This window comes from Myxocyprinus asiaticus, chromosome 6 (assembly GCF_019703515.2).
Source record: "Myxocyprinus asiaticus isolate MX2 ecotype Aquarium Trade chromosome 6, UBuf_Myxa_2, whole genome shotgun sequence".
NCBI classification, from domain to species: Eukaryota; Metazoa; Chordata; class Actinopteri; order Cypriniformes; family Catostomidae; genus Myxocyprinus; species Myxocyprinus asiaticus.
In genome coordinates this window covers 6,713,813-6,724,162 of record NC_059349.1, presented here as the reverse complement: position 1 = coordinate 6,724,162, position 10,350 = coordinate 6,713,813, and the positions used below count along the sequence as shown (strand labels likewise).

At 33.1% G+C, this 10,350-nt stretch overlaps 1 protein-coding gene across 5 annotated transcripts in view; it reads left to right on the top strand.

Moving 5' to 3' along the window:
- The window catches only part of LOC127442891 (gastrula zinc finger protein XlCGF8.2DB-like), a 295,005-nt gene that overhangs the window by 201,197 nt on the left and 83,458 nt on the right, over positions 1–10,350 (top strand). The window lies entirely within an intron of this gene.

Genomic DNA, 10,350 nt, shown 5'->3' with positions numbered 1-10,350 from the left:
GCTTTTCTTCATCTGTTTGCCAATGGCTTTTCTTTTTTGTTTTACTTTGGCTTTTTTTTTTATTCATTTGACAATCGAGTTTAAAAATGCCATTGGACAGATGACATGTGGGAGCAACCAATGAACTTTCTTTCAAGAAAAAAGACACACCCCCTCTCCCATGTCCCATTCGAAGGAGATGTAAGATGGTCTGTTGTTGGACGGCTAATGATAGAGGTTTACGTGGTCAGTGAAGCATTAAAGTGCTATAAGTATTGCTACTTTTATCACATACCTCTCTTGCAAGTGTAGTCTGGGTGTTATGGATTTAACATTAATTAATTTACAGTTTAATTGTATCCGACTTGATTTGCTTTTTACATTTAATTGACACAGATAATGGCATCTAACATGTCATAGATGTTTGAGGTAAAATATCAACGCTTCAGGCCAGGGGTTCTTAAACATTCAAGACCCTGGACCCAAATTAGAAGTTTTGTGTTTACTTGGGACCCACACTTACAAAACTGTGAAATTCGCTATTTGCTATAGCCTATCTGTTAATTTATTCACTTTTTTTTATGTCCAAAACAATTGTGATATAGACAGACTATTAAAGAAATCATTATTATTCTTTCTGAAAAACATTTCAACTAGAAATAAAGAAAAAATATATTTTTATATTTTGTAAACCCTACAAAAATTTACCATGGCAACCATAGAAAGAATACAATTCCATAGTTACTACAGTTATGGTTCATAAAATAAAAATGTTAAAAAAGAAAAAAACTGATGGTTACCTTTAAGTCAGGAAAAAGTAGAAAGATTCTGAATGCTTTTTACACAGTTTTAAGTTTTATAGTAGGTCTGGTAACAATAATTGCAGCAACTGTGGTATTTTGGCAGAAACTATGGTTACCATGTTATGGTCTTCATTTGTGAATAAAAGTTTCACCAGAACAGAGAAACAATCTATATATTAGACAAGCTGACCATTATTCATCATAGTGATGTCTTTCTATTTATTTAGGATTGGACTGTGAAAAATTAAGTGCATAACATACAGCAGTGGGCTGCAGAGTGATTGTTTGTAAGCAACACTTTGATAGACAGTACTCACGTATTTCTGCTTGTGTTCAGCGTTACATCAATTGACCCTTTGCTAAGCCCCGCCTTAAAAGTGCTTCTGACCAATATTCTGACCTTCTGTCTTAGCAACTGAACCCACAGACATTTGTACAAAGTCCTGGCTCTGTAAATGGGACGAAAACAATGTGGAACAGACTGGTCCACACAACACTACTCCAGCCAGTCTGCAACAGGGAATGGTTCTTACACGTGCACAGGATGGGGGGTGGGGGCAGAGTGAGAGGGAAATTAATTAGAAGTGCGACGGCAAATCTGGCTGAGGTGAAATTTCTTATCTCCAATGAGGACAAATGGCTGAGAAATAGACCAAGAAAAAAAGATCAGACGAATATAAATTAAAAAAAGAAGTCGAGGTCAAGGAGCCACGTCAACATAATGGGGCTTTTCACCGGTGGAGAGACGGATGCAGAAGTTGCTCTTTTTCTTCTCGATAGGTGGGTAAAATAAATGTAGCTATGTTTCACAGAACACATATATGCTGTTGTTGTGATGCTAGATTTAGTAGCAATTTGGGTCGCGACCCATAGTTTAAGAAACACTGCTTTAGGCTAAACATTTTCTGAATAAAAATGATCAAAAATCAACAAGTATTTTACCCCCACTCTCCCCTTTTACTGATTGAACTGTGTGAAATGAAGCCATGTCACTTAAAAGGCATAACTTTAATTGAAAGGAACAAAAACATTTCTGGTTGTGTAAGTGAACAGCAGCAGTGTCACTTTATCAAGCTATATAAATAGAAACGGTTTAGTAAAGTTTTATCAAATCCCAGTGTTTGTGGATGATCCAGGTACAGTATATGGGGGGTTTGTTCACCAGTACGGCAGAGAGAGCGGTCATAGAGTAAAGTCATTTGAAATAGATTAATAACTGGTAGGTCTGGCCGCACAGAGAAGCGTTTGCTTTAGGTAGGATCTAGCGGCCACTGCAGCCCAGAGGTCCGGCGTCTTTCTCCAGCTACTCGGTACCTCACGCCGGTGGAGTGCGAGCATGGCGGCCGCGTGCTTTCAGTCAGTGGCACGGATTGGTTCTGTTGACGGCACGTGTTGCTCCCACATGTCAACTGTCCAATGGCATTTTTAAACTCGATTGTCAAATGGATAAAGAAAAGCCAAAATAAAATTAAAAAGAAAAGCCATTGACAAATAAATGAAGAAAAGCATCTGGCAAATGAATGAAGAAAAGCAATTGCCAACTGCTTTTTTAAAACGCAATTTAAAAGGTGCATTTAAAAATGACTTAATGTGCTATTTTATTGTTACATTTAATTGCATTTTAAACATGAATTAAATACCTGATTTATTAATGCAAAATTTTATTGATCAATATAATTACATTTTTAAACGTGAATTAAATAAACACATTTAAATGTGTCTGTTTATTTGTCCATTTATAAATTAGTTTATTTGCGTTTTTATTTTAAAATTAATAGATTGATTCTTTCTTTTTTAATTGGCACCCCTCGGCTTCAGCAGATATGGATTGGCAGATGGAAAAAGAAAAGGAAATGTCAAACAATCTTGAAAAGCAATTGGCAAATGAATGAAGAAAAGGAATTGCCAAATACTTTTTTTAAATACACTTTAAAAGGTGCATAAAAAATGACTTATGTGCTGTTTTATTGCTAAATATAATTACATTTTTAAACAAATTAAATAAACACATGTAAATATGTCTATTTATTTGTCCATTTATAAATTGGTTTATCCACATTTTTATTTTTCAAATTAATAGATTGATCATTTATTCCTTTATTCTTTTTTAATTGGCACTCCTCAGCCTCCATAAACCTTACACACATACTGTGGATGAATTGCAAAATATTTTACAGAAAGCCCTTCCCCAATGATTTGTCGAATATCTTGACCTCTGAGTGGCACTTAATCTGCTTTTGCTGATGTAGTCGAGTACTCTAACCCACAAAAAAAAAAAAAAAAACTAGTACTCGATTACTCTTAAATTAAAATGCATGTTAAAAATAACAAGTATGACCCGTATGTGAAGTTTCTATTTTGTTTTATTAACAAATGTTAACAAGAACGGTTTCAAAATAATATGACTTCAATAAACTATGCTTTTCTTTTGGGAAAAAATTAAATGAACAATTTGCGTTAATAAAAATGGAAAACAAAAAAGATTTTAAAATAACAGCAAAAACATTTTTACTCTCCCGGAGCTTACCAATACTGACGGCATTAGGTTAATGCACAAATATAAACTCTAAGTCTACATAAAAGATATCACATTTTTGTCATTTCACTTGTTATTATAAAAAATAAAAAAGTGGTAACATTTGCTTTTTATAAAATGTGCTCTGCCTGTGTTAAGAGATTTAATGAACATATACTGGTCTTATAAGCTTCAGACTTTCTCAAATATTTTCACCATAAAAGCAGATCCTCATCCATTGGTTTGCATGACTCCAACAAGAACCAAATACAAATAGAGTAGAATTCAATAAGAATCAAAATATTACAAGTATTGCCATACTTGACTGCTTTTAAAAGCATAGACACCACCATATCTTCTTTTATGCAACACCTCAATGACACATCCCGAGCACCCCCCAGTTGACTCGATTGTAACTGCGTAATTTGGTGAGAGATTCAGGCTGCGAATGCATTGATCTCAATGGGGATGGTGCGTCGGAATGTTAGAGAGGGAAAACACAAGGGTTTCCGATAGTGAAGCTCCATCATGTGAACAAAAGTTGAGAACATTTCAAATTTTGCTGCAATGCGCTCTGAACTAGATATCTATAGACCAATGGGAAAGGCGGGACTAGTTGTGCTGTGAAATCGAAAAAAGGGGGACAAACTCATAAATTTGGTGTATTTATCCTCTATTATCTTTCTCTGTCAGGCTATAAAGATAGTAATTGTGGAGAGAGAGAGCCTGGAGAAGAGTTTCAATGTTTACTGGTATATTTTAAATAGCCATCTCTATCCGTGGTACATGCCTTCCAAATGGACCTTTGGCATTCCCATGCGTCAAACTCGCTGTTGAGCTTTTCCTAGTCTGTAAGCATCCTAATTCAGCACTGTTCACGGCAGGCAAATGCGCAAAGGAAAATTTAATTTGCGATATTCAAGTAGTGTTTTTAATACTCCAGCTGGTGTAGAACGAGTCCTCGATTACTCGTGCACATCCCTACTGGACATATGAGACATAACATTGGATTTTTTACCCAAGCAAGCTCACAGACAAGTAGAAAATGGCTCATTTAGAAGAAAAAAGCCTAAAGCCCATATGCAGCGACAAAGAAACTCAATCTCATTCATTTTAGAGTGAGAGCTGGTGACTTCCGGCGACACAGGTGACCGCGACCTCTGGCGACTAGATGTGGGCTTGTCCAGAGACATCAGAAAGTTGAGGAAAGTTTAACAATGCAAATGATGAGTGACTTCTTGGAGCGACAACCAAAAGGAGTGAAGAGGATGTCAACAGAGCTCACATCACCTGTATCCTTTGAGATAATGGAGTGCAGGAAAGGAAGATAAATTTCTATGAGCGATTTCATTGTTCCATATGATTGTTCTGCAACAACATGGATATAAATGTTGTGTGGAAAATAAAAATTCAGCAGTCTGAGTGAGTTTGATTCGTACATTCCATTACAAAACCGATTCAATGTCAAATTAGAATGAAATCTTAGTTTTACCGGCAATATGTCTCATTTTTTATCAGATTTTCAAGATACATGGGCAGACGTGCAGTCAAACAATAACATATAAGCAACAGCAGTAGGATCGCTTCACTGTACAGAGACTTGCGACTTCAAGCGATAAAGTCGCTGCATGTGTGTACGGGGCTTAAGGTAAGAGCTGATATAGAGTGTATGGCTTCTTTTTGTTTACAGAAGCAGTGATCAGATCAGACTAATTAAAAGCAGCTAATTTTCGAGGTTTTATGTAACATAAATGCAAAAGTGATGGAGTTCTGTGAAAAGTTTAGATCCTAAGCTTTTACATGGTACCACATATGACTGTTTAGATATCCAGGGACTTTTACATTTTAAGCATTAACTTTTTACACACTGCTGACCCCGCTGAGTTAACTAAACATTATATTGTTGTTTATCGACAGTAAACCATGTTAATGTTTAAATACATGATAAAGTGAGCAGAAGGAGAAAGTAATTGTTCATTCATGTGTATAGTGATTAATTTGTTTGAAGAACTCATCCCAATAAAGATATCTACATCTACTGTATTGTTTGTTTGTTTTTCTTGTCACTGTCACCCATTTTACAGATCAGGGAGTATTAGGAGAGAGGCCAGGTCAGGCCTCGTCTACACTTAATTCGTTTTAGTTTGAAAACGCATCTTTTTTTTCTACGTTTTGGCCTTTTTTTGACGGTGAAAATGAGCTTTTCGAAAGCACTCTCCCAAGTAGATAAATTTGAAAATGGCATCTTCGTTTTGTAGTGTGGACAGGGAGATATCTGAAAATGATGATGCATTTGTTGTCATCTGACGCAGTCATGGGATTAATCGCAATCTCCATTTAAATTATCCTAATACACACTACCGTTCAAAAGTTTGGGGTCACTTGCCTGAAATGTTTCTCATGAGCTTAAAAATCTTTTGATCTTAAGGCGTATGCTTAAATGTTTGAAATTAGTTTTGTAGACAAAAATATAATTGTGCCACCATATTCATTTATTTCATTCTAAAACTAAAATTTAATTTAAAAAAAAAAAAAAAAAGTTTTTGAAATTGATGACTTGTACCAAATAATAAAGAAAAGCAGCCAATAAGTGCCCAACATAGATGGGAACTCCTTCAATACTGTTTAAAAAGTATCCCAGGGTGATACCTCAAGAAGTTGGTTGAGAAAATGTCAAGAGTACATGTCTGCAAATTCTAGGCAAAGGGTGACTACTTTGAAGATGCTGAAATATAACACAGTTTTGATTTATTTTGGATTTTGTTTAGTCACAACATAATTCCCATAGTTCCATTTATGTTATTCCATAGTTGTGATGACTTTACTATTATTCTAAAATGTGAAGAAAAGAAATTATAATAAAGAATAAGTGTTTCAAAACTTTTGACCGGTAGTGTAGATTCTTGAAAATCCCAAGATTTTTTACTCTGTGTGAAGTTCAGCAGCGAGACCCTTTCACTGCATGTTGCGATTAAAAGTTTTATTAGTAGGGATGTCACCCATAAAATGAAATTATCCGTCTTATATGAAATTAATATTATACTCATTTGTATCGTAATTTTGCGCCAGACCCAGCACGATGGCTAACACTTTCAAGGGTGACAAATAGATGTGCTGCAATTTCAAGACATTATTTCATCATATTTATTGAAGAACACATGGAATTTGTACATATTTAAAAAGATAAGATGTGACATGTTTTGTAAAATTAATATATCTTTATGTACCAAATTGAAGGCCCCTGTTTAATTAACAGCATTAGCTGAGAGAGAATTTCTATAATATGTAAGCAAAATAGACATTATGTCTAAAATATACCCAAAAACATGCCTGTATTCACAGCTCATATATTGTTTTTAGACTTATCAGCAATTACAAAATCAATAGTTTGATATATTTCCATCATTCATTGTAATAGACTATTGCTTTGTGGGATTGTATTTCATTCCCTCATTAAAGACGTGAAGTACACAGTCTTGTCTTTTTGTCAGATTTTCAAATACTTTTTTGCTTCAAATCAAAGCTTGTAATCTTGTGATTCACCTTGGAGCTGGTTGGTTTGGTTTATAGCTTAGAACTCTGTTATGAAACATTTTATGAAATCCCTATGGAAGAAATGAATGGAAAATGCTTTTTTTTTCTTCTAAAAACAATGTACAAATTGTACATCAAGAAAGAGATTGTTATTTTAAATATTTTAAAATATGTTATTTTGAATAACCATATCAAATAACCATTCACAACATAGTCTATAAATAATGTGTAATTCATGAATTTACATGTTATATTTTATTTCAAATAAAGTGGAAAGAAAGTTAAGGCATCACCTCCTTTTTTAAAACATTAAATGAGATAGGACATCATACCTCGCATTTTAACAAATTTTGTTCAAAAATCAAGAATCTGAAGAAAACAATGTATCTAAATTAATGTATAATATTTTTAAGCAAATCCCATTCGTGTTCGCATCCCAGAGTTTTATTATTCATTTTAAATGTTACTTTCTCCATTTGGTATATTTCCAAAATCGTTTCTCTCTAATTGTTGGGGATTCTGGTTTAAGCCAAATTTTTTAACCTGTTTCAAAGCTGCTATTCTGATTACCCTAAATATATTTTGTTCAGCTTTATTTCTTAAGGACAATGGCATTTTACCCCAAATAAGGTTTTCTGGATGTATTTCTATTGTGCACTTAAATATTAAATTAACCTGTCTAATCACTTCATTCCAATAATTTGTCAATTTAGAGCACTCATATAGAATTTGACTGTAATGAGCCTTTTTTTCTCTCCACAATTTCTCCAACAATCCCTTTTACCAGCTGTTGTATTTACTTTGAATAACAGGTGTTATAAAAGAAAATCTCATTTGTATCTTTCCCTCCAAACACTGGATTAAGAAGTATGGAATGTATTATATGATATTTCTTCTTAGTCTTGCTGACTCATTTTTATTTTTAATTCATCCTCCCACATACATATAATTTTATTCAGAGTGTCCTGTATATCTCTTTAAAATTCCTAACATTTTTATTGGATTATTTGTATTATATCATTTATTAATGGATGCATTTCCTTTTTTATTTCTTTTACTTTAACTTCTGTTAATAAATATCGTCTTACCTGTAAATAATTCAATAAATTGTGAATTTGGAAGTTTTTTTGCTAGCTTTGAAAAGGTATCCATTCCTTTATCAGTGAGCAGTTGGTGATATCTTTTCACGTTTATCGGCCCAAAACTTCAATGAATTATCTAATCTATTTGACATGAAATCAGGATCTTTAGTAATGTCTTGTAATTTAAAAGTATCTTTTTTTATTATTTTTTTCTAACCAAAGACTAAAAGTACTATTAATACAAATATTATCTATTGATTTAAATGTGTTGCTTTGTTTGGGTAGGAACAGGGATATATTAATAGATTCCCCCATTTGATATATTTCCATCTTCCTCCATTTCACTTTAGATTCTGCATTCATCCAACTCAATATAGGTTGAATTTGGGCAGCTTTATAATAATTTATCAAATTTGGGAATTCTAGTTCTCCAAGCATTTTTGACAACATAAGAATTAATTCTAGGTTTCCTATTATCCCATATATATTTACAAGTAGTTTATTCCATTGTCTAAAAACACTTTTTGATATATTAACTGGTAGATTTTGAAAAAGAATATTCATCTTTATAGTCTCTATTCGTTTTGTAATCAATAGTAGCCTATATTTATTTGTAATAGTTTTTAATGATATATAAAGTTTTCAATTCAAATAAATATAAAAGATTTTATATTTGAAATAAAATGAATAAGCCTGTGTGTTCTTGTTGTGGGCCTAGATGAATTCACTTACGCATTGATATACCAGCTGTTTTATAATTAGTTTTTATCACATTAATAATTAGTTTGCAGCAGTCCTCTTGACTGTTTCTTCTTGTTGTGTAAATGTCTTTAATTGCTTCATAATTTTACAGTTATTTCTTGTACTGTGTAAATTATGTGTTTTAAGTCTTCATGATTTCATGCTGAACTCTTGAGCAGTGTACATGCATTAACTTTTTTTTTATATATATATATTTTTAAAACAATGTCTTGTGCACAGTTTAAATGAATTTAAATTCTTATTTTCATAATCATCAGTTTCAGCAGAGAGGTCAGTCCTGCTGAGTGAATCGCGTTCTCTCACACGATTGGTTGTGCGCTGCAAACGTCACTCATTCATATGCAGGAGTATGTAATCTAATCTTAAAGCCTGAGTTGACAGAGAATGTTGAAGAGCTGCATCATGGTACCAATTAAGCCTGATTGGATTGGTTTGAATTGTCAACCTGAAACCAATCCTGAAACCCTGAGTTCATTCAGTGGCCTTCATGGTACAAGCCTCAGGTCTTAATTTTCATCAGCCATTCCTTTCATTGCTGGGTCATTCCTACAATTTGGTGGCATTTTGGTTTTGAAACTTTTGAAAAATAAAATATAATTTTACAGTATCTTCAGGTTTCATCATTACAGGGACATATTAAAGATTATATTATTCATACTGGTCAATCTATATGATAAAAAATTCAGATGTCCATCCAGTTAAATGGGCAGCATCAGGGTGGAAAATAACTGGGTGGACATTCAGTTGATAAATTACCTACTCCATGGTCTGTGATTCATATCTACCAAACATATTTGTAAACTTATATTGATGATTGTATTTCTGTTAACATAAATATATTGAAATGTTAAAATTGTATTAATTTCCCATATATCTTTCCATAACAGTGTGGATATGCTATGCTTATATGACTACAAAACACCACAAAATAAAGGAAAACATAAATAAAACAAAAAAGTTACAAACTTCAAATCTCTCAAAATAATTTTGCGGAATGGCGGATGTCCACCTCCAGTGTGTGTGATGTCATTTCCTAACATACAGTATATCATCAATGAAAGGTCATGGTATCATGACATAACAGGGTGCGCAATAAATCAAGGGAAACACAAAAAACCTCCACTATCAGTGTTAAAATGACACATTTACCACAAATGAATACATGTTAGTGAGAGAATATAAAACGAAACGTTTAAATGTACAGGGGAAAAAATAGAAATCCAATGATTTAGTATTTCTTTTTGTCAAAGATGTTTTGATGAGCAGTTTTGGGGACATGAGGAAATGACACAGTGCAATAGTTCAAAAGGATTTCAATTATTTCAATTGTAACTTTTAAGCCCACAGAGTGTGTAATGTGTAACATTATAAATAGACTTTATTCTTTTTAACAAGCCAGTCAAACTTGTAATCAGGTGAAATTAAACAGTATAAATACAACGTACTTGTAGGAATGACCCTGCTGCTTCATCTGATGGTGTATCAAGACGAACATAAATAAGATATATTTTTAAGGCTCTCAATCGATAATTTATTTTTATTGAATTAATTACATGATTGACCAGTGAATTTTAACTTTTACATTTACATATTTAGACATTTGCTGAATGAAAGACACAGCGTAAACACATTTGCCTCGTGAAAAAGTGCGGGGGACAAACTTTGGTTTTATTGA